Genomic DNA, 25,463 nt, shown 5'->3' on the forward strand with positions numbered 1-25,463 from the left:
CTCGGAAACGACCCCTGGAGGCCCAGCCCCTCCTCCGACCGCGGAGGAAGCGCAGAAGGAAGGGGGGGCGACGCCGAGACTTTCCGGGACCCCCGCCCGGCCCGGCCCCCACGTGCCTGGGCGGCGTCGGAGCGCGGAACTTTCTAGGGTAGCGCTAGCAAGACGCTCTCAGAATACAAGGAGTAGATAGAACTCACTCACTCGCGCTCACTTTTCCATGCTCACGCGGGGGTCCCTCAGAGCCCACTGACCCCCGACCCTGTCCGACCCTCGCCACCCCCGCCGCTCCAGGCTTCACCTCACGATCCCAGCCCCGACCCCACCCCTCCAGCCCCTGCTCCCCGCCAAGTTTGGTCCAGAACTTACCGGGCCGCGGGCCGGCCGGGCCCTAGGGCAGCGCGCGGGTTCGTGGGGCCGTGGGGCCGGGGTCGCCTGCGGGGCCGGGCGGCCGAGGGGCCGGGGGCGCCGGGCCGCGCGTGCTCGCTCCGCCTGTGGGGCCGCCCGGGCCCGCGGCGCTCGCTCCGCCGGTCCGCCCGCCCGCCCGCGCCGCCGGCCAGATAATGCGCCCCTCGGCCGCACACATGGAGCCCGGCGCCGGCGTCACCGCCCGGGACATGCGCACCAGGTCAGCGCGCCCGGCCCGCGGCCCCCAAAACACCGGGGAGCTCTTAAAGGCGACGCCGCCCGCCCGCGCCCGGCTGGGCGGGGAAAGAAGGCCGAGGGGCGGGGCCTTATAGTGGGGGGCGGGGCAAGGCTGCGGGGAGGGCGGGGCAAGGGAGGCCGGCACCGCCCCGGAAACACCGCCTCTCCGGACTACGCTCCACGGGCCGCCCTGCTCCCCCCGTTGGTTTCCCACGCGGGTGCGGGCGGGTTCCCTCCCCGCAGAGTCCCAGTGCCTTCCGCAGGGCCGAGGGGTCGTCGCCAGCTCACCGGCAGCAGAGCCTGGCGGACCGCGCCCAGGGCTGACTCACGACGCTCTCACTACTGACCTCGCTCCAGCTGAGCTACATGACCTGGAGCAACTCAGCTGCTTCTGAAAACGGAGGTTAGAATGCCACCCCCACGGGGGTCGTCACACAGAAGCTGCGCTCCCGGGTATCGGCTAAACCATCACTTCTGTGCAATGAAGAGAGTTCTACTGAGTAAGCTCCAGACCCGCCCACTTGAGGATGACTGCTCTCCCTCTCCAGTTACCTCCCAATCTGCAACCCCTCACCCCGTGTTCTGGGAGGTGAATGCCCCCCCTCCCAAGACGGCAAATCTGCACCCTTCCCTCTCCAGTAACCTGAAAGAAACACGGGAAGCAGTCTAACCTGAGAACGGATGGGCTTTTGGATATGTTAAACTATATAAAGGGAAACACAATTTCTTTTTTTTTTTTTTTTTTTTAAGATTTTTTATTTATTTGACAGAGAGACAGCCAGAGAGGGAACACAAGAAGGGGGAGCGAGAGAGGGAGAAGCAGGCTTCCCGCAGAGCAGGGAGCGCATGCGGGGCTTGATCCCAGGACTCTGGGATCATTACCTGAGCTGAAGGCAGACGCTTAACGACTGAGCCACCCAGGCGCCCGGGGAAACACAATTTCAATAGAAAAATAAAATATCTAATATCACAAGAAAGCTCTCACTATCAAGATTATGTTTTGAAGAATCACCAAAAAAGGCCCTTTTCATGTTCTTTTTCCGGAGTTAAAACAATTCATAAGACTCCTAGACTCCTGATTAGTGGCTTTTAATTTGTTTTATAACACATCTTTTTTTTTTTTTTTAAGATTTTATTTATTTATTTGACAGAGACAGAGACAGCGAGAGCAGGAACACAAGCAGGGGGAGAGGGAGAGGGAGAAGCAGGCTTCCCGCGGAGCCAGGAGCCCGATGTGGGGCTCGATCCCAGGACCCTGGGATCATGACCTGAGCTGAAGGCAGTCGCTAAACCAACTGAGCCACCCAGGCGCCCCTGTTTTATAACACATCTTAATACACATTCATACAACTGAAGCAAAAGTTTCACCAAACATACTTTAACCACTTGCAATGTACTCTGATATTAACTATTTTATTTCATTTTTTTAAAGAGATTCAATGTAATTTCAACCCACCATTGGTCTTGACTCCAAACCTGAAAAACAATGTAGAACAACTTTTACGTATAAAACTGTATTCCTGCTATGTGCCCCCCCAACAATAAGAGGTTCAAAAAGGCCCATTTTAATTGTGTTGTTCCACACATAATTAGCAATTTTTTGTCCTTGATTCCACCCCCCACCCCACTCCCCAAATCTTCCAACTGCTTAATGCAACATCTGGCACAACTCCCCTGGGCCAAAAGCTAAGCATTCCTCAAACTAAAAAATGATACAAAATGCAAACTGTTGACCCCCAAACGCCTTCCCTGACCCAGTTTTGTCAGCAATTTGCTTTGTTACAAAGAATTTCAAATGTTCAAATTCAAAAACCAAACAAAAACAGTCTTCTTCTCAAACAGGTGACTTGGTATAAGAATGCGGGAGGCTCCCTGATCCCATGTGCAAGAAGAGGTTAAAAGCAAATATCCAAAATTTTCACTGTCATTCGGCAGCTTTATAGTTGGAGAACTGCTTTACTCTAGGACTATTAATCAGATGATGTATATTAAAGCAATACAAGCAAAATATTACCTCACTGCTCCTCACCTGGGTCTTGATTAATGCCAACTTAATTAACTACAAACAGCAATGTGTGGTCAAGTGGGAGACCCGAGACTTGAGATAGACATAGAGATTCCAGAGTCTGAACTGGCAAGCCCTGTGTGAGTCACCAAGGTGACAACCACCCTGTTTTAAAGAGAGAGGCATCAGCTGCGACATATTAATGGCACACCCCTGTGGACTGAGGTGTGTACTGGTGACAGGTGGGCTGCTCCAGAGGGCAGTGCCAACATCTCCAGCTGGGAAAGCAGGGGTGGGGGTAGGATGAAGTAGTCACAGGGTTTATTTTTGTGATAGAGAGGGCCAGGTGTGTAGATGGAAAAAGTGACAGTAAATCCAGACCTGTTTGGGGTCCCCGGAGCTCAGGCAGGCGAATGCTAAGGCTGCTCAGACTAAAAACCTTGCTACCTCAGTGTCTAGTACTGGACTAAACAGCAAATAGTTCAGCTGGCTGATTACGAAATATGATGCAATCACCTTTAGATTCCATTCTAAAGCTAAAGAAACTAAAAGACAAATAAGGCCAGTACCATGTTTTTGTTGAAGTTTTCCCTCTGCCCTAAAAACAAGGCAGTCAATTAATACTTACAGATACCAGTTAATATAATACTTTGAAAACACTTCTGTTATTTAGTTAAGCAAAATTTCCTTCCAAATTCATTTTAAACTTAATATCCTTCAAAGATCAGATCCTTGCTAATAATAGCCAGGCCTCCTTCCACCCTAACCACTGCAAAAATATTCTAATTATCTTTCTAATGTACTGTTAGATAAACTTCTAAATGCCATCTGAGCCCATTCCTGCACAACAGAGGGACCAAAGAAAAGAAATTTGGGCCGAATTCCATATGTTCATGGCCTCTTTTATAGCAGAAAATTGGTCAAAGGCTCCACAGTAGCACGAAACTGAAAAGGAGTAGCATCACCTACTGAATGTTTAAGGTACTGTACTTTTTTTTTTTTTTAAGATTTTATTTATTTATTTGAGACAGAGAGAATGAGAGAGAGAGCACATGAGAGGGGGGAGGGTCAGAGGGAGAAGCAGGCTCCCCGCCAAGCAGGGAGCCCGATGCGGGACTCGATCCAGGGACTCCAGGATCATGACCTGAGCCGAAGGCAGTCGCTTAACCAACTGAGCCACCCAGGCGCCCTGTACTTTTTTGTTTTTAATCAGGAGATTTCTTTAAAGTTTCTGGTGGACAAGATTCAAGATGTCTTATGTGATAAACACTGACGGACAAGAACTGTCTAAGAGACCACTCATCCCAAGGGTTTTGCAAGCTGAGGAGCCTGCAGGCACCATCTCCAGAAGTTCACAGGCTCGTGGCACAGAAAGGCAGAATGATTTCAATGCAGAAAATGCATTCATAGGAAAGACAGGAATCACAGAGGAAGGGGCTGCTCCCCTCCCTGGGGAGGAGTCTGGGAAATCTTTGTGGATGTGACATTTGAGCCAGTTCTTAACAGATGAATATCCCAGGCATCCAGAACAGCAGAGGCAAAGGGCCAGAGCTGGCCACACCTGGACTGTGGGGCTCTGGGGGCAGAAAGGGCTGAAAAGGGATAGATTCATTATCCTTTAAACTTTTTAGATATCTTTCTCTCTCAACACACAGAATGAATTGTCATCTACTTACTTAAATTCGAAGGCTAAGCAGACCTAGTTCTGTAGACTTAAACTAATTTTGAGATTACTGCTATCAGTGACACTAGGCTCCCACTTGTTTTCTAAAGAATAAACAGGTTGTTCATTCAAAAGTGTACCAAATGTTTTTAAAAGTACTTTTATGAAAAAGAGCACTGACCGCTTTCCATACTTTGCATTTTTATTATTTTTTTAAATATTTATTTATTTTGAGAAAGAGAGGGCACGGGGTGTGGTGGCAGGGAAGAATAAGAGAGAGAATCTTAAACAGGCTCCACGCTCAGCGTGGTACCCGACAAGGGGCTGGATTTCAAGACCCTGAGATCATGACCTGAACTGAAATAATGAATCAGACGCTTAACCAACTAAGCCACCCAGGTGCCTCCACACTTCTCATTTTTAGAGCTCAAAAGTCTAAAACTGTTTTCACTGAGTTTAGGGACAATCATAACTACAATCTCTAAGGGAGGATTGTTTTAAAGTTTCTTATTTCACCCCAAATTCATACTCACATAGTGACATTACAATGCAATTGGTCGAGAAAGAGAAGGAAAAGATTAATTCCTATGTTAATATCACTTCCTTAGTACTTTGATGTTTTTGGTACCTTTTTCAAGGACCAGAAAATAGTTAAAGGGACCATTACAGTGGTACTTTATGAAAAATACAATATTCCCAGTGCATTACGCCTGCTACAACAAATGTCATTTTTTAAGTAACAGCATTCTTACACTAGATTAGGAGTTTGTAGGAGACAGATCTGCACCCCTTTGATGCATCCCTGTCGTATATACACTGAAAAGCTCTCTGAAACACAGCTCTCTAAAGATGGGCCACTTTGTCAGCATATGTTTGTTTTGAGTGTTGTTTCTAACCACAATTCCGTATACTTAGTGTCAGGCAACATGGAGTTCAGGCTCCATCTGTACTTAGTCTCTGTGTGGCCCTGAGGAAGTCCCACTACTACAGAGTTCTGAGCACAAATGTTCCACTGAAGGGTTAAATACAAACGGCTAAATGTATCACTGTGAACCCGGAAGTATATCTCCCACTCTGTCTTCATCTGCATGTGTCACCAGTTGGCAAGGAATATCTCTTTTGTGTCTATACATGGCTCAAAAAAAAAATGCCCACCTGATATAGATCAATTTTAAGTCTTTGAAAAGTTAGTAAGTGGGGGCGCCTGGGTGGCTCAGTTGTTAAGCATCCGCCTTCAGCTCAGGTCATGATGCCAGGGTCCTGGGATGGAGCCCCACATTGGGCTCCTTGCTTGGCGGGAAGCCTGCTTCTCCCTCTCCCACTCCCCCTGCTTGTGTTCCCTCTCTCACTGTGTGTCTCTCTGTCAAATAAATAAATAAAATCCTTAAAAAAAAAAAAAAAAGTAAGTGAATTGTTTTCTATGAATTAAAAAAATTAAAAGGAAAAAAATCAGAAAGCTACCAGGAAAAAGAAAAAAAAAGGCTGTATGTCAGTCTTAAGTCTAGAGATCAACCTATTCAAACCTACTTAGCAAAGAAAGAGTGCTAGTCACATCATTGGTCTGTTAATAAACATCCATGATTTAGACATGAAGAAAAATATGTTTTAAAAATTTGATACCAATTCACACCCCACTCCCTGGTTGTTAAATGGCAGATATTCCAACCTGACGAAGGAAGAAAAATTTTCCTCCCAAAAGTTTTCCTGATAGGATGGGTACCCCCCTCTCCTCCCCTGGTACCTAGCATTTCCTATAAAAAATACAGGGGATTGTGGGGGTGCCTGGCTGGCTCAGTCAGTTAAGCATCAGCTCAGGTCCTGATCTCAGGGTCCTGGGATTGAGCCCTGGGGCAGGCTTCCTGCTCAGTGCGGAGTCTACTTGTCTCCCTCTCCCTCTGCCCCTCCCCCTGCGCACATGCGCTCACTCACTCTTAAATAAATCTTTAAAATAAAAATAAATTTTGGGGCACCTGGGTGGCTCAGTCGGTTGAACGTCTACCTTTCATTCGGGTCGTGATCTCGGGGTCCTGGGATCAGGCCCGGCACCAGGCTCTCTGCTCCACATGGAGTCTGCTTCTCCCTCTCTCTCTGCACCCCCCTTGCTCCCTCTCTCAAATAAATAAATAAAAACCTTTTAAAAAATTAAAATAAAAATAAATTTTAAAAAAATACAGGGGATGGGTCTTTCTGGTTTTCTCCTTCACAGCTTGATAACAAAACTTACCCATGCCTTCTTGCATGCCAACCTGATCAGGCCTACATTTTACCAACTCCTGGTTTGAGAAGAAAAAGATCTTTATTTCAAATTTAAGTCAAAAGTCAACCTTCAACAGAGATGCTTTAAGAGATTAAATATAAAACTTGAAAGCTTCGCAAATATCAATATAAAACCTAAACCTTGAAAATGTCATGCAAGTTAAAAACTTGTTTTACTATGTTAAAGATTTTAGACCAGCTTAAATGATAACAATTCTCAAAGAAAAATAACTCAGAAGCAGCCTACCGAAATTTGTTTTCTTGAAGCTCCTTAGGAGATTAAACTTCATGTAGACTACGTACCGTTAAAGAGAGTCCAGTTGATCTGATTTCACTGGATATCACTGATATTTCTGATTGAAAATTCTTACTAAAATCTCAATTTAAATATTTTAATCTGAGTTCAATTTTGAATTCTACTATGGCACATTTTATAAAACTTTCTACCCTTGAAGGTAACTGGACTTTTCTTGCCAAAGGTGCTCAGTTCAAACTCTGATTTTCAGATGTTCATAACCTCCTCAGGTCAAGAGAACTCACCAGGTTGTTTTTCACCTCCAGGTCCCTGCCCGTGCCCATGCTATTTCACTCCCCAGAATGCCTAGCCATCTAACAAGTAGCTCTCTCTATTACCCCTCCTTTGCCCACCCTCCAATTTGAGCCTTTTTCCCAGTTACCCTATCCATGCTTCAGGGGGCACTGCAAGTCCATATAGTAAGTACACAAAGGCGATGCACAGCAGCTTAAAGCTACAAGGAACGGAGGAAACTCACTGAGAAAAATCAGCCAATCTGGGAACCTCTAGATCATCGGTCCCCAGATGCACCCAGCTTGTTGCCCCAACATGGACTGGTTTGCTCTCAGACAGTATTAACTGCTATAGGTAGCTATCCAAACTTGGGTGCCAATCTTAAGAGGGCCAGTAAGCTTTTATATGATTCCATAACAACTACCTTTATTGGACACCTACAACAATCTGGCCACCTGCTTCATGCTTACCATCCCCACCTCACAAATGAAAAACTGAGACTCAAAGAAGTTAAGCCATTTGCAGTTAAGCCACTTTCCTGAGGTCACAGAGCCAGCAAGTGGCAGATTCTGAATACAAACCCAAGTCTTTCTGACTCTAAAGTTTCTACTCCACAGAGGGTACTCTTTTAAGATAATGAAGACAAGTAACAGTAAACCATTCTTCAAGAGCACACTCTTGCAGAAGGACCTTCTAATGTCTGCTTCCTTGAGTTCTATACACATCTCCAGAGCAGCCCTCTGCAGGCAAGCTCCTGTGGTAATGCAAAGGAAACCATCCTGTTGGCTACCCTGCCAGTCTGTAGGTACATTAGCTGAACCCCCAGAACTGCCAAGTACAAGTCCCCTGGTGGCTCCCAGCTCTGACAAAGCAGCTTACCAGGGAAAAAGTGAGAATTTGAACATGTTTTCTATGCTCAAATTGGGGCCCAAGAACTCCGCTGAAGGGCAAGGGAACAGGAAGTGAGGAGGGAGCAAGCATCCACTTCCCAAGGGCAGCAGAGCCCAGAGGTGGGAGCCTGGTCATGTGCACAGTTGCATTACTTGCCCACGCCCACTTCCGGCCAGAGCCTGCCTCTTCACCTCCGAGTCAGTACTTTGGTTGAAGGAAAGGAAGACAGACTACCAGAAACTCTCCTTATAATCTCCCTCTCCCCCTTGGAGCCTGTGTCCTGAATGAATACCCACCCCAGCTCTCTGGCTCCACCCCCAAATACCGTTAAGAAAAGCACCTGTCACATAATTGACCTCTATGGACTAACATCAAATCTGCCCACAACATAGGAAAGTCAAAATAGTGTTTTCCCAGTCCCAGTATAAGAGGGAATCCTAGGGCGGGGGGAGCTGTGCACCAAGAACCTACTAATACACAACAAAGCAATCTAGTTGAAATCTCACTTTTCTTTCCTATGCCATAAACAACAGCCAAGCACTCCACTTGTCTGAATTTGTTTTTTAAGATTTCAAACAAGGTAGAAAGGGCTTTTAGAGCTGTTTATCTCTTTGTGTAATATGCACTGCCATGAAGAAATGCCACAGGATTCCAAAAACACACTGCCACTGACTTCACGAAAAGCAAAGCTGAAAATGCTCCTAGCAGTGACCATCCCAGATTCTCTCTTGTTTCTCTAAGATTACAGTCACCATCATCCCGGATCAACTAGTGCCAAAAGCCAACAATCAACCAGGAAAATGCCAAAATTTCTGCCTTCTTTTAGAGGGAGGAAACAGAAGCAAGAAGCCCAGTGAGGAAATTAGAGGGATAGTGAGGTTTCACTTCTAAACCTCCAAGAAACTCCACCTCAAGTTCCCAACATCCAGGGATATTCCCAAAGAAGCCCTGCAGTAGTCTTTCTTTCGATTGTTTTCTTGTCTGTGACTGGGATGTAAGCTCCTTGAAAGCTGACTTCATCTGTCCTGCTCACTGCTAGGCCCACAACACCCAGCATGGTGCACCCCGCACACTGTAGGCACGCAAACATTTATTGCTGGATTATTTGCTGGCATAGGAAGAAGTTACATGAGCCAGAATATTTAACACTATATTTCAATCCAATTTAAGTTAAACTAAAAAAATTAAAAAATAGGGGCGCCTGGGTGGCTCAGTCGTTAAGCGTCTGCCTTCGGCTCAGGTGATCCCAGGGTCCTGGGATCGAGCCCCACATCAGGCTCCCTGCTCCGCAGGAAGCCTGCTTCTCCCTCTCCCACTGCTTGTATTCCCTCTCTTGCTGTCTCTCTCTCTCTGTCAAATAAAAAAATAAAAGAAGAAAGAAAAAAAAAAAAAGAAAAAAAATGCCCTACCTTATGGCCACACAGGAAAACCTAGTTTAGTTGGGTGCTAAAACTGTCCCTTATAGGCCAGTTTGAAGGGATAAATTCTTTTTTTAAAAAAGATTTTATTTATTTTTTATTTATTTGAGAGAGAGAGACAGATAGTGACAGAGATAGTGAGAGAGAGCACAAGCTGGAAGGACAGGGAGCCCAATGCGGGGCTCGATCCCAAGACCCTGGGATCATGCCCTGAGCTGAAGGCAGACGCTTAACCAACTGAGCCACCCAGGTGCCCCTGAAGGGATAAAGTCTTATTCAGACAACACACCACTATAAACAAAGGCAGCCAGGCTGCAGAGAGGATAAAGCCAAAATTAATACTACAAATTAAAAATAACACCTTCCATTCACTTGGATGGAACAACTTCATACAGTAGTTATTTCCCAATTCCAAAAGAGGTCAGCTTCTTTCTAATCATCAAGATCCACAGGGATTTAATGCCCCCAGTGCTGTCTCCAACAGGAAGGAAACCCTGACTTCCCTAGCTATTTCAGTTATATAAATCAACAGTTTATCGTCCAGAGTTAGAATCTGGGCAGTGTTGGGACCCACATGCCTTTTAGAGCTCCCCACCGACGGATAACCATGTTACATTACATCTAATAAATGTACCTAGATCAATATCATTTCTAACTATCCAAGGGTTTTTATTGCTGTAAGGATCTTTCAATTAAAACAAAAAGTTAAAAAAAACTTCCTGTTAGATAAAAGAGAATTGGTGGTGGCGCCACCATCCACCAAAGTGAAGTCTGTGGCACACAAAAGACGCAGCATAATTTCAAAAGGGATAGTGATCCCTTCAAAGTTATTTACCTTACTTTTTTACACTTTAAAAATAATAAAACTTTGTTCCCTTTTCTTTAATGGAATTACTGTCCTTAAAAGAATTAAGAGAAATTTAAGATTGGTGGTTCTTTGCCTCAATAGCAAAGTCGAGAGAGAGACAGACAGGCAGAGGGAAGGAAGGAGGGAAAGAGGGAAGGAGTGGGTATAATTTCAAAGGTGGGCGGGAATCCTTCAAACCTGGGAGTAGCCCAGTGGAGGCCTAGCAGAGATTTTCACCCATTATTTCCCCCTGGGTTTTAGATATTAGAGGCAAGTGCCATCTGTCACCACACTAGTAAGTGAAAAAGGCTAGGCCCAACTCACTGGCCATGATTTTAGGACTTTCACTAATGGCTAAAAAAAAAGAATCCTCTCAGAAAAAAAAAAAAAGTCCTGCCCACCCTAGCCCCTACCTCCACCCCCACCCCCAGAGGCTGAGTTAGCATCTTCTACAGCTCTCTAGATCCTGGGAGCTCAAGGTGAACTCTGATCTCCTCATGGGCACTAAGCCACACACTGGCCCTCTCAATGCACTATTATTATGGGACATCAAATGCCTTTGTACATCACTTTCCCAGTCTTTTATCCCCAAATCTGATCCATTACTCTAAAAGAATATTCTTTCAAGGTTCTAATGTGTAAGAAGAGACACTCACCAAGTAACTGCTGTATATCACTCACTCAAACAGTCCCAAAATACGGATATGATCCTTTAGGTTTATAGTTCACCTACTTTTTTCTTCCCACAACTCCTAAAGTTCATTATAATCTTCTATTTTGCCTACAGTCTAATTATAGTAATACATCTCCCTACTTGCCCTCAACTCACAAATCACCCCATTTTACAGAGGCAGAAGGCAAGACCCAGGCAACACAAATGTCTGCTACACAGCAAATCCATCTCACATCTGCTATCTGAACACAGAAAAACGCTACAAGACCCAGGGTGGCAATGGGTTTTGCAAGAGACATACCACAGTTCTTTCTGTATGAGCATATTTAGCCTTGGCAGAATATCAAGTGCTTCCTGGTCTGGAAGTCCAGACCAGAACCTTAATCTCTTGAGCACAACAGTCAACCTTTATTGCACACCAACCATGTGCTAGGCTTTATGCGGGCTGCCTCCCCTTCATTACCTCAGATTCATTCATTCATTGTCTAGGAAGCACTTCCCATCTGTCGGCACCTTCACACACATAGATATGTGACCCCTCAAATATTTAGTAATGTGCTGATTTTGCATTATAACTTGTAAAAGACCACACAACTAGGAAGGACAGACCAAAACCTGAATCAAGTCCTGACTTCAAAGCCCCCCCTTCCCTTTCCAACACCCCATCCTACTGGTCCTATGGGTTTCATTCAAAATAATAAATATGTGCCGGCACTTCTCTGCCCTGTCTCAGGAAACCCTAAGCCCCAAGCTCCCCACCATCCTTCCCCTTCCCCTCAGGGCAGTGCCTACAACTGACCAGGAAGAGGCAGTAGGAGAACTTCCAGGTCTGCGGCACCTTCCTGCCTGGACTTGACTACCCCAGGAGCAAAGGGCCTAGGAAACTCTCCAAGCGCTTCTCTACAGAAGAAAATAGCTCGAGTTGAAACTTGTGTCCACATGGTCCACCGACAGATTTAGAACTCAAATTATAGCCTCGGCAGGAATCTTCACAAAGGACTCAAATTAAGCAAGACCCAGATGGAAATGAACAGGAGAGAGACAGCCTTAAGTCACACTGTAAAGTGAACTGCAGTTCTAGCAGAGTCAGAGAGAAGAACTTGTTGAAATGCTAAACCAAACAGTTCAGCCTACATTTCAGAACTCCACTTCAAATACATTCTCCCCATGTTTTTAGCTGGAGACTTGTACATGGACACGAAGTGGTTACAAGTTACTCAGGTTTCAAACTGAGTTCATTCCTGTCCTTTGGACCATCTCTCAATGCCAGCATTCATCTACTTGGGCTCCAGAGAGCTCTGCATTTGGCAAAGCAGATAAAATTAGCTACTGGAGTGAATTTGGAATCCAGGGTGGGCCATTAAAAAAAGTACACATGAGATTTGTAAAAGCCATGTAAAAACTTCCTTTGGGCCAGGCTGAAGTTACCTAAAACTTAAGAGAAATACTGTCAAATTCCCTGTCCTTTGCCTCCCTTCCACTGTTCCTGGATCTAAGGTGACCCATTTCCTGCTTCTTGCCCTGCCATTCAAACCAGACTGGCCCACAAACTGGGGATCCTCTAGAGATCAAGGGGTGAATCAGAGAAAACATAGCAGGAAGACCTGAAGGAGTGTTTTTGCTTCTCCTTTTTTGGGGGGGTGAGAGGGTGGTGTGCTACACTATGCAGAAGGAGGACTGAGGGATGGGACAGGAAGTGGGTCGGTCCCACAGCCTGACAGTGTGATAATGGGGAATAATAGGAGGATAATGCTCCAGCCCTGTCCCTCCCGCCTCCACAATGGCCTGACAACACGGTGGTGGCCCACGGCTCAAAAATGGAGTAACCAAGGTGGTCATCTGGCAACAGCCCCTGCTCCCCCTCAAATCTAGCAGGTCTCAGAAGGACGAGAGAAACTGTCTGTCTGTTTGACTGTCTCCCAAATTCCTTTCCAGCCACAAAATTCTCCAGGTCCTTGGAAGCTGAGGTCAAAGTTCAAAGAACTCCTCCTCCAATCGGGCAAGAAAGAAGACAGAAGAGGGGGGACATTTCTGGTCTCTCCTTCCAGAAAGGAGGAAGAGGGTACCCCAAACAGAAACAGGGGAACCTTGAAGTTAGGGGATCCAAGGAAAATGAAGGAAGAGCTCCTCCCTTAGAGAATCAGGCAGGAAACCTCAGGAAAGGGGGAAATGTCCTCAGGCAAGTGAGAGGGGAACTCCTCAGAATGCGGGGGCACCAGAGAAGTGAGGAAATCCACAGTGTTTCCCGCCAGCAGAGGATATCTTGGAAAAGTGGAGGCACACTTAAGAGACATGAGGATCCCCTAGGAGAAGGACATCCCATATTAAGGGGAGAACCTCTGGAGGAGCCAGGGACCCCTCAGAAAATTGTGGCTTCCACAGATTAGTGGAGAGCCCAAAAGAAAACATTTTGGGAAAGTGGGGAACTTTTCCTCTGGGAACTAAGGATCCCAGTCAAATGAATACCATTTCAGGGAACAGAAGGCACTCATCAAAAAGTAGGGGGTCCCATCAAGAGTGGGGATAGTTCAGAAAAGTGGGGAACATGCCCAGAAGGGATTCTGACAGAAGCAGCAACACCTCAGATTAGTTGGGGACGCTTGGGAGAAGGAGGAGGTCACCCAGGGAGGGGGGACAGCAGGGAGAGCATCTCAGAAAGGCAGGGGGAAAGGGGCCCTGTGCATAGTGGGAGACACCTTAGAAAAGCAAGGGCAAAAAGGGATAAGAGGGACAACAGCTCAGAGAAGCAGGGCTCTCCTCAGAGAACGGGGGGCGGGGAGGGGGTCCCTGGAAAGGCCGGGAGGTCTCCTCAGAGAGGGTGGGGCCCCCCAGAGAAGCGAGGAGGGTCCCCCAGAAGCAGGGTGTCTCCTGAGAGAAGCAAGGGTCCCCAGGAAATCGGGGGGGGTCCCTCAGAGACAGAGCACCGCTCAGAGAAGCAGCGGTCTCTTTAGACAAGTTAGGAGGGGGCTCAGGGAGCGGGGCCCTCAGTGAAGCAGGCGGTCCCTCAAAGACACGGGGGAGGGAGGGCTCCCTCGCAGAGACAGGGGGTCCCTCAGAAAAGTGGAGCGTCCATCAGAGAAGGGGGGCGCCCCTCAGAAGAGTGGAGGTCCCTCAGAGGAAAGGAGTATCTCAGAGAGGTGGGGTCCCTCAGGAAAGTGGGGGTCCCTCAGAGGTGGGGGTCCCTCGGAGAAGGGGGTCTCCCCTGAGAGAGGCGGGGGTCCCTCGGAGAAGGGGGTCCGCGCATCGGAGGCGGTCCCCTCAGAGAAGCGGAAGCCCCAGAGAAGCCCGGGGCACCGGAAGCCGGGGACCCGCCACCAGCGGCGCCGGCCCCTCACTCACCGAAGTTGCTCGGCGCCTCTGCGGGCGGCTGCTGGGCCCCGGGTGGCCTCGGGAGGCGGGGTCCGGTCCGATCAGCTCGGGTCCCGCGGCGGCGGCTCCCTCAGGTGGCGCCCGCGGCGGCGGCGGCGACAGGACGACGGACGACCGACCGAGCGACTACGCGGGCGGCGCGGAGCGCGCTCGGGTGGCAGGGATGCGCGTGCGCGCGCCGGGGCGCTGACCCCGGGCGGGAGGAGCCGCCGCGCCGCGCTCGGAGCCGCCGCTCGGTCTCGCCGCTCCTTCTCACACTGAAATTGCCCGCTTCGCAGCCCGGCTTCCCCGGTTGCTAGGCAGATTTCGCCTCGCACACTTCCGGGTTGAGGCGCGTCTCGTCGAGTGGCGGCACCGCAGGCCAATGAGGTCCGGCTGAGGCTCCGGGGATCCGCTTCCCACGGAGGGCGTGGCCAGCCTCACGACGGACAGTGCCCCACAGCCAATGAAAGCGCGAGCCGGCTGGCCCTCGGGATCGCGCCGGCGGTCTGGGCGGGCCCGAGGAGGAGGGACGGGGTGACTGACAAGCGGTGTGCCAATGAAAGAGTGGAGCGGACCTCAGGGCCAGTCATGGCCCTTCGGGGGCAGGGCCTCGGCTTCGGGGCGGGAACGCCACGAGGGGCGGGGACTTGGGGACGCGTCAATTCTTGGCCGGCTCGCTCGGACCCCGGAGGGCGTTTCGGCTGGGCCGCCGGGCGGCCGACAACTGGCTGGGCAGGGGGTTCCCCGCAGTGCTCAGCAGGGGCGCCCCACCCACAATGCACCGGAGAGGGCCTGGGCAGGGCGGGCGTGGGGCGGTTACGCCGGGCGGTGGGCGGGGCCGCGTGAGGCGCGCTCTGAGGAGACTGGGCAGCCCTTGGCTCGGCCTTGTTCCCGAGGGAATGCGTTATCCCTTGCGCTCTTTTATGACAAGAGTTGTGGGTTCGACCTCTTCTGATAAGAATCTTGGGGATTCTTGTCCCTGGCCCCCGTTCTGAGGAGAATCTTCGGAATCCGTTTCCTAGCCCCCATTCTGAGGAGAATCCAGGAATCTTGCCGTAGTCCCTCTCCTAAAGAGAATCTTGGAGGTTCTTGCTCTGGCCCTCTTCTGAAGAAAGTTTTGGCGAGTCTTGCCCTGCCCGCTTTTCCGAGAATTGCCAGGCTGAGGGTGATTTTGTAGATTTGCAACCCTAGCTCTGTTTTCTAAGAAAATTGGTAGAGGTTCAGGCCCTTGCCCCCTTTACTAAGGAGACTTGGAGGAACTCAGGGCCCACTTCCTTTCCTGGACAGTATTTTGGGGAGCATACCCCAGCTCTTTTCTGAGCACTATAGGGGCCGCTGGCCCTCTCCCTCCCTTGGCTGAGGGGCAGTGGGGGCTATGTGCCGTGGCCTTCATATCTAAAGATAACTCGGGAAATTCCTGCCTTGTATGTCCCTCCCCCGACCAGAGGAGAAACTTGTGACTTCAAGCCCCTCTCTTTTCTCCAGAGAGGAATCGCAGGAGATGGATGCCCCCCATCCCTTTTACTAACAAAATGTCAGGTAGTTGTGCTCCCTGAACTTTTTCTAAGCAGTGTCTGTGTTGCAGTAATGGTTCCCCTTTTTTAGGAACTGTGACCATTTGACTCTTTCCTAGAAAATTTTGGGGAGTTAAATACTTCCTTTTTGGAAAAGCTCCCCATTTAGCCCTCTTTCCTCTTTTTTTGAGAGTGTTTTTCTGTGCAGCTCTCTTCTCTTTCCCAAGGGTCAATCAAATCTGTGGCCATTCCTGATTCTGACCCCTGTCCAGTTCTTCAGCCCCTTTCCTTCTCTACTGGGTGGGTCCCTTCCAAGAAGCATTCCTGCTTCCCAGCCACCCCCAGACGAAATTCATCAGTCACTCAAACTGCACAGTGTTTGCATCTCTGCTGTAAGACGTACCATGGCCCACCAGGTGTCAGAGTCCTTTGCCTCTGTCTTCCCCACTGTTGATCTGAACTCCTTGCCTGATTTCCCTCTCAAAGAACCCAGCTTTGGGGAGCCTGGCTGGCTCAGTTGGTAGAACATAGGACTCCTGATCTCAGGGTTGTAAGTTCAAGCCCCACATCAGGTATTGCGGTTACTTAAAAATAAAATCTTTTTAAGAACCTAGCTCTGGGACACCTGGCCGGTTCAATCGGAAAAACATGTGACTCTTGATTTCAGGGTCATGAGTTTGAGCCCCACATTGGGTGTGGAGATTACTTAGAAAGCAAGGAAGAAAGAAAGAACCCAGCTTTGCCCTTAGCAGACAACCAAACAACCATTGAATCAAAGGGGTGAAGAAAGCAGCCATGAGAAAGACCCACAACACAGTGAGGATTCAATACGGCAAACTTTTATCTCCCCCACCTTGTGCACAGAAATGTGCAAGGTACTGAGATACCTGAATTATAGGATGGAACTTGTGAGCCAAGATGAATGCAATAAAGGGAAACAGGCCTGTCAGGCAAGGCAGAATGTTATACTAAAGAGATACCAAGAAGATATTGTGGGAATGTGATTAAATGATGTAAAACTGTTTTGTAAACCATGAAGCGGTGGTGTAAGGGATTATTGTTATTGTTACAAGTGGGCTGTTATTCCTGGAAGAAAAGTAAAGGATAAATCCTGAGAGTCACAGGAATGGGAGGTTGGCAGGCAGCCCTGTGGGGCCTGATTCCCTGACTGAACTCAGCCTGGACTCAAGTGGCAAGGTTGACAGAGTCCTTGGTTAGGGAAGGAAGCCACTGGAAACATGAAGACAATGTGTTCCCAGAGCCCCTTGTTTGCACCTCTGTTGTAACACTTACCACATTCTGCAAGTGTCTGAGCCAGTCTGGGTGACAATAACCACTCAGAATTTGGTGGCTAGCAGAGCTGCAGTTGAACCCACAGGAGCTAGGCTAGTTACTTTCCTCAGCCATATCAGAAATGAGAACACCAGTCTCAAAGGTTGTGCACACGGTGCACAGTAGGACTCAGGAGCTTTTCCTTTCATTCCAGTCACTAAGCAGGATGCTTTCTGAGAGCAGGGATCCAGCCTTATTCGTGTAAGTAGTCCCTCAGTGCTTTTATAGTGACTGAATTGAACTGGGATCAAAGAGCAGCTCATTGTCCAACGCTTCATTTTATACATGAGAAATGGAGAGACTTACAGGGCAACTGTGACTTGTTCACATCCCACTCCTACTCTATGGCTGGATCCTAAACTTGCATTGCCTTAATCTCACTTTGGGCCTATGTGCAGGAACGGGGAGAAGAAGAGGTGCCTATCCCCTTGAGTCCTTGTGCCAAGTTGAGACATGTTAGGAACCAAAAACTTCCTGAGCCTTATCTCTCTCTTAGGCAAGCCATGGGAAATTTCTGGATACAGGTCTGCTAGAGTCCCCTAACTCCAAGAGCAAAGGGCAAGTGGGGGACCATAACCAGGGTCAAGGCCACCGAAATTAACTTTGTCAAAGGGAGATTGCAAATGAAGTGAGGTTATTTCAAGGCTGTCTTGTGTAATTCCCAGACTGATCCCTAGAAATGTCAGGACCTATAATTATGTTTCACTTTTTATTTTAAGAATGTACAGAATTTCTTTATTCTCTGGAAAAAGGCATTGCCTGGAGGCGGAGATGTTGGATTAAGGGATGTCCGAGAAGCCTGGCATCTAAACATAAACAAGAGCCCTATTGCCTGGGAAATTGTATCCTGGAAGAGTCCAAGGCAAATGGGCATTCATCAGAGGAAGTGAAATGCGCCGCCAAAATGGATGACACAAGCACAGCTTCTGACATAAAAAATGAAAAGAAGGGCATGTGACCCATACCAAGGATGGCTTTCCTTTCCACAGTGGTAGTAGTGATTGCATCTCTCTGCATCAAGGCGTGTCCCTTCCTGGGTCTGGGAAATCATGTGGGCAAACTGGCTAAGTGACATTCACATCCAAATAGGGAAACGGGAACTGAGCCAGGTGACTGCACAGGCAGCAAGGAAGGCAAGGCCTCAGTGGTAGTTAGAAAAATGAGGGCCTGGTGGGTGCCAGCCTGCAGAGACCCCCTACTGGTGTTAGGGTCTTGGACAAGGAAGAGTGCCCACTAACAGTGAAGAATAACAGCTGGTTAATACCAGTGGGAACGGTACTAAGCACAAAAGTTAAAGTCCTCCAGTGTCACTTGCCAGTTCAGGTGACCAGAGCAAAGTGCCCTTTCCATCATTGCCTCCTAAGATTGTTGGACTGCAAAATTCATTTGGGTTTGCCAAGCACTTTGAGGTTCACATATGTGAATTGCTAATCTACTGAAACCTGCATCTTCTAGCAGGTCATAGGAATTGGCTCTGGGTCTCCCAGGGAAAGGATAGTAAAAAGTCAGTGTCTTTTCAGAGAGAAATAGACACTACCAAATCAAGAGGTTGGCCTAAGTCATCCTCCTGCTCCCCACAAGAGAAAGTCAGGGAGCACCTGAAGTATCCAGGGGTGGGGAGCAATGTAGTTTCATTGGTGTTGGATGCCTAGAAAATCTGGAATTGAGTCCAGATGGAGCCCAGGAGCCCTTGCTGTCAGGCTTCTTTAGTCTCTAGGTCAAAAACCTAGACTGTAGTAACAAATCTTATCTGGTTCTTATTGACATAATTAAATGGCACTGGTGATAACCCTTTGCTGGAGCAAAAAAGTATTATGTACACCTACATGCCTACAGCTTAGAAGACTACTAAGTCAAAAGGGTGACTTCCCCAACCAGGATGGAAAGCATTTCTCAACGGGAGGGAGTTGACCTTTGACATGTGTGGCCACTTTTTGTGCAGAGGGAGGAGCCCATTGCAGTGCTAGGTGGGAAAGAGTTTCCTTACTACCACCAGTGAAGAATTCCCCTTGAGCTTCTGTGGGATCTGAAGGCCTTTAGCATCCTAGACAAGCACTTACATCTGAGCCTAAAACCTAGGTCAGGGCCTTCATTCCACTGCATTTCAGACCCTTCCTCCAACCTCTCTCTCTCGAGACAAGAGCCCTGTGCCCTACGACTGAAGTGACTGCCTCTCTGCCTCCAAGGGACATGCATGTCATGCCTGTGGACCTGGCCCACTGCTTTCATTCCCTTGCCAATTCCTTCCTCCCTGTCAGGCTGGTGTCTAATCCTGCCACTAAAATCCTTCTCTCAAATTACTGAGAACGGAGTGATTCCCCTTGCAGGAACTCTTCTTGGTCTGCATTTTCTCCAACCTCCAGCATCTAGAGGACACTCCCTACTCCTTGAAATGTCTTTCATGGTTTCTGGGGAACTTGCCTCTTCTGGTCTCCTGTTCAGTCTTCGTCCAACTTCTACCTGGAAATTCTGCCATCTCATCTCTTGCTATTACTCTGTGCTTGCTATGTTTCTTCAGAGAATGAATCCCTTCAAGGAGTAGAACTCTTAGGAACTCCCAGATTTGTATTTCCAGTCTGCCTGAGTTCCTGTCTGGGATCTCCTTCCCTTCTAGATGGGATGTGACCGAAACTCAACAGCTACATATGTTTCAGACAAAATTTGATGTCTTTCTCTTTAACCCATTCTCCATTCTTTTTTTTTTTTTTTTCAAAGAAAAGCTCTCATATATTTATTACCGAACCAACCTACTAGTGCAGAAGTAAAGAAACAAAGAGAAGAAAATTATTTTCCTAATAAAACACATCCAACTGTCCAGAGAGAGTGGTGACCTTTTCAACATGACATGGTAAGATGTTAGTGACCTTGATACAGTATAAATATGTGTGCCATCTCGTAAGCGATCCCTTATACATCAGTTTGGTTCTTCTCCAATGTCTCCTCTTGGAGTTATACCTGATTTTATTACCAGTTTTTATCGGAATCCATGGGGAATGGGATGATTCTACTTCTGTTTCTCAACCAGGAAGCCCTTGATCCTAAAAGTTGTGTAAGAAGACAAGAGGTCTGTGCACAGTCAGCTGCACACACCACAATGGCAGAAAAAGGGAGAGGAGGGGCGCCTGGGTGGCTCAGTCGTTAAGCATCTGCCTTCGGCTCAGGTCATGATCTCAGGGTCCTGGGATCGAGCCCCACATCGGGCTCCCTGCCCGGCAGAAGGCCTGCTTCTCCCTCTCCCACTCCCCCTGCTTGTATTCCTGCTCTCGCTATGTCTCTCTCTGTCAAATAAATAAAAATCTTTAAAAAAAAAAAAAAAAGAAAAAGGGAGAGGGAGAGGGAACCCTATCCTTTCAACCTGCTTCCCTTTGTCACTCTTCTTCTGCACTAACATCACTTGCCTGGTGTTCCAGGTTGAAAGCTCTTAAATCTTTGGAGATTGCTTTAACATCACTCATCAAACTCAAAGTTAGTTGCTCAACATTATGATTTGTCCCCTTGCTTTTCTGTCTGTTCTTTTGATTTCTGTCAATACCACCCATTCCCAAAAATGCTCTTAGCGACTCTCTCGTAATCAATTACACACAAACTGTTAGACTGATTTCTCTTCAATCAAGAATCATGTCACACCCCTACTCAAAAAACTTCCATTTTTAAGGAGGTTGTATTCTATTGGTTTTGTAATTAAGAAGAAAAAGAAAAATTTTTAAGCCCTCCATCACCAAAGGTTGAATCTTGGCTTGGCATTCAAAGTCTTTCTTGTCTTTGGCCCTCCCTTCACTCCAGTTACTTCCTGGAATGTGTCATAACCCCCTTACCTGAGGTTTCGTTTTCCCTGGTTTCAGTTACCCAAGGACAAATGCTGGCCTGGATACAGATGATCCTCCTTCTGAGGTATTGCCAGAAGGTCAATAGTAGCCCAGTGCTATGTCACAATGCCTACATCATTCATTTCACTTCATCTCATCATGTATGAATTTTATCATCTCACTTAATCACGAGAAGAAGGGCAACTACAATACAATAAGATATTTTGGGATAATGTGAAAGAGACACCGAATACGCTTAACTTTTATTATATTATTCTATTTTATTATCAGTTATTTTTGTGCCTTTCTAATTTATAAATTAAACTTTATCATAGGTATGTGTACATATGAAAAAGTCATAGTATATACAGTGTTCAGTACTATCCGTGATTTCAGGCATCCCCGCCATGAGGATACATTGATCAGTGTAAAATGTCCCACTCTGGATTCCACAGGACATCAGAAGGCCTCAAGATATCAATCAATTCTGTGATTAGTTTCTCTCTTATAAAATTATTTTTTCAACTAGAGGATTTTGCTAAACCTTTTCCTATCGATAATGGATGTTGTCATGGTATATTGCAAACTTCCTTGACAACGTGGTCTGTTTTCTTTTATTCTAAGAACACCCATTAACCTCCTGGAGAACTCACAGTCTGTGGACCGTGGTTCACGATTTGAAAAGGGCTGTTTCCCCATACTGCCCTGGGCTAAGCCAGCTTCTGTCACCTCTGATTGCACCCCTCTCTCTTAGTAGTTGTATGGGGTCAAGGGATAGACCTCCGTTTTGGAGGGGATGCAACTGAGGCTCAGGGATTTTTATTTGGCCAGGGTCACAAATAAATAAAACCAGAACCTCGGTCTGGATTCCAATCCTGAAATCTTTGCAGCTGTCCACACTCTCCCCAAAGTCCTCCCAGCCACTTCAAATTAGCTCTTTGGGGTGCAGTGTGGAAAGGTGGGAAAGGTGCAAGGAGTGAAGAACAAAATCCCTGACTCCAAGCAAGCCTTTCCACCTGCTGGGGCCACGAATGTGTTGGTGTTTAACATTTTCTGTTTATAATCCTTTAGTTTTTGTGCATTTTGTATTAATTCACCACACAAAGTAGGTAAGATGGCTCTCCTTCCTTCCTTCTCTCCTTTTTCCCTCCCTCTCCTCCCTTCCCTCCTCTCTCTCTCTTTCTTTCTTCCTTTCTTATCTCCATTAGATAATACATTCCCAGAGGATAGCACCATATTCCCCAATATACACGTCATAAATACACATACACATTTAATACACACATGGCCAATTACCTATAAACAGATAACTGCCTGGGTCGCCCATCTTCTCGGAAATGCCTCCTCATTTCTCCCCTCTGTGTCCCCTCTCCGTGTAGATAATCCCACGTCGGGGACTGTCAGAGCAGAGAGGAAGTTAACAAATCAGCCAGTCCCCACCTTCTACTTTTCCCAGGGGAGGAGTGCCCAGAGAGGGTGTGACTTAGCTCAGTAGCAAGGAGAGGGCCAAGCTGGTCTCTGAGCGGAGCCTGACTGAGTCTCAAAGGCCAGATTCACTGCACTTTCGTGCTTATTTAAGCTCCAGGGGGAGAACAGACAGCTCAGGGATCCAGGGTTTGTGCTCTTGTCTTGGGTGGAATTCAGCAGTCCCCAAGGAGCTCTGAGCCCTCAGGGACCATGCCCTGAGAGTCACACATGTGTCTTAGCGAGGGAAATGTCCCTGTCGCTGCCGCGGCCGAGTTGCTTGCGTCCTCCATGTTAAGGCCTTTGGGCCAGTCTGTGGGGAAGCAGCCACCAGGGCTCCCTGCCTTTGGCTTCCACCCAGACCGGGCCAGGCCTGTCCTTCCTGTTGCTCAGCCTCTGACGCATCTGATCACCAAGGCTCTGGTCTTCTTTATGAGAATTTTCTCCTCGATTATTGCTGAAGCGTAGGCAAGAGAGCCGGGAGAAAGAGATTTTCCCCTGGACATATAAAAATTATAGAAACAGACCTGATCAGCACAGATTCTCCTCTGTCTCCCCTGTAGACAGGCCCGGGACTGGGAGTGGACAGGTAAGCAGAGTGAGCACTGCAAGGGTGGCCCGGAATGAAAGGTGCCCAAGGAGATGGGTGACCCAGGCAGTTATCTGTTTATAGGTAATTGGTCATGTGTGCATTACATGTGTATGTGTATTTATGACGTGTATATTGAGGAATATGGTGTTCCATCTCATTTTGCTCTTTTGGTTCTAATTGTTTGTATATTAATTTATGCCACAAATGTTTAATGACCTGCTAATAAGGGTCAGACAGCCTGAGGCAGCAGGCAGCCTTGGGCAAAGGCACCAAGGAGAAGGCATCTCTCTCACCTTGAACTCCGGGCCTCCTGTCTCCTCGCCCACAGGCTGTGATGTCAGGCTCTTGCATGTCCCTCCAGAGGGGTTCTATTTCATATACAGACATATGAGGCCCGCTTTGATTTTGTGCACACACAGAGGTACAGTCAGCCCATGGGCTCCGATCTCTTAAATTGAAAGCAAATGGTCTGGTGGGCGATGCTTCTCACCACAGATTCAAGTCACCAGCCTCAATCAGTTATTCAGGACTGTCCTGTGGGGTTTGGTTTCAGCCTCTAGAATGTTCCTGAGAATGATGCACCTTGCTGTCCACCATAGAAAGCCCTAGAAGCTCCTGCACTGGGGAAGTTTGAACTGGGGAAGTTGCTAGGATCCTTGGAGCAAGGGTATTTCTTTCTTTTTTTTTTTTTTTTAAAGATTGTATTTATTTATTTGACAGAGAGAGACACAGCGAGAGGGAACACAAGCAGGGGGAGTGGGGGAGGGAGAAGCAGGCTTCCCACTGATCAGGGAGCCCGATGTGGGGCTCGATCCCAGGACCCTAGGATCATGCCCCGAGCCGAGGGCAGATGCTTAACTGACTGAGCCACCCAGGCGCCCCAAGGGTATTTATTTCTACATGTCCTGGGTTGGGAAATGCTGAATCACAACTTTTGCTTAGATTAAGAGATTAATTTATCTTCTTACTAGTATAGGAGTCCCTCAAACTGCCTGGTCTTGGCAACCTTCATGCCTGCTCCAGGTGATGCTGAGAGCCAGGAGCTTGCAGCATAGGGGGAGATGGTGCTGTGGCAGGAGTTTCGGTGCAAGGCCCGGGTTCCTGATTGGAGTTGTCACCCATGGATACTCAGAGGCCTGTGATCATGTGTCTGGATGCTGTGGTGATCAAGGCGAGTGGGAGGGGACAGACTGACAAAGAAATGAACAAAGTAATTTCTTTTTTTTTTAAGTTATTTTTTATTCCTCATCTGATATTTTCTTTCTTTTTTTTTTTTTAAGATTTTATTTATTTATTTGACAGAGAGAGAGACAGCGAGAGAGGGAACACAAGCAAGGGGAGAGGGAGAGGGAGAAGCAGGCTTCCCGTGGAGCAGGGAGCCCGATGTGGGGCTCGATCCCAGGACCCTGGGATCATGACCTGAGCTGAAGGCAGGCGCTTAACGACTGAGCCACCCAGGCTCTCCTGAACAGGTAATTTCAACTACTGATGATGATGATGAAGAAAAATAATCAAGGGTGTGACACAGTGACTGGGGAGGCCTCTGGCCAGGGCAGGAGTCATGGGCTTGCAAACAGGTGGATCTGAGCAGAGACCTGGATCTTACAGAGTCAAACTGGAAACAAGCATTCTGGGTAGAGGGAAATAGTGAGGGGAACAGGTGGCACCAAGTACGGGACAGAGCAGTGGCAAGCTGGTGGGCAGGGATGAGGTGGGAGAGGCTGGCTGATACTTTGGGCCTGGGAGGAGGTGGGATTTTTTTTAGGATTATTTATTTATTTATTAGAGAGAGAGAGTACAAGCAGGGGGAGCAGCAGAGGGAGAGGGAGAAGCAGGCTCCCCGCTGAGCAGGGAGCCCGACGCGGGGCTCAATCCCAGGACCCTGGGATCATGACCCGAGCCAAAGGCAGATGCTCAACAGACTGAACCACCAGGTGCCCCAGAGGTGAGATTTTATTCTGATGGGAAGAAGGAAGCGTAGTACTGCAGAGCCCTATGAGTTCTGTTTCCCGCCGGTAAAATTCCTTATTGGGACTCAGTCAGATTCCAGCTCTCTGATCACAGGCCTATGTTCCTTTATTCAAAGATATTATTGAGCCTCCAGGGTGGCCAGACCTAGCAAATGAAAACAGAAGACGCCCAGTCCGATGTGAATTTCAGATCAATGATGGATAGTGCTTTAGTATAAACCTATCGGAGAATGTCAGAGTATCTTCCGTGTGCCAAGCCACCGCTAGGCGTCAGTCCGGGTTTGAGTAATCCATTTTTTTTTTTTAAAGATTTTATTTATTTATTCATGAGAGACAGAGAGAGAGGCAGAGGGAGAAGCAGGCTCCCAAGGAGCAGAGAGCCCGATGCGGGACTCGATCCCAGGACCCTGAGATCATGACCTGAGCCGAAGGCAGACGCTTAACCATCTGAGCCACCCAGGCGCCCTGAGTAATCCATTTCACACGACCCCATGGCTTGGTGTCTTTGGA

The 25,463-nt window shown here is 47.9% G+C and overlaps 1 protein-coding gene across 4 annotated transcripts in view; it reads right to left on the reverse strand.

Annotated features, from left to right (window-relative positions):
- GATAD2A (GATA zinc finger domain containing 2A) overlaps positions 1–14,648 on the reverse strand; it is a 103,721-nt gene extending 89,073 nt beyond the window's left edge. Inside the window, exon 1 of one of the 4 annotated variants that reach the window (XM_045862633.3) lies at positions 14,264–14,648. The gene's annotated coding sequence lies outside the window, so the exon portion shown is untranslated. Of the gene's footprint in view, positions 1–366; positions 599–14,263 lie in introns of those variants that run through there. The other 3 variants (XM_045862635.3, XM_045862634.3, XM_045862632.3) reach the window with 3 other exon arrangements.
- Between the last annotated feature and the right edge of the window lie 10,815 nt (positions 14,649–25,463).

The sequence above is a fragment of the Mirounga angustirostris genome, unplaced genomic scaffold, assembly GCF_029215605.1.
Source record: "Mirounga angustirostris isolate CCGP_5_RB_7025 unplaced genomic scaffold, mMirAng1.0.hap1 SCAF_1, whole genome shotgun sequence".
Taxonomy (NCBI): domain Eukaryota; kingdom Metazoa; phylum Chordata; class Mammalia; order Carnivora; family Phocidae; genus Mirounga; species Mirounga angustirostris.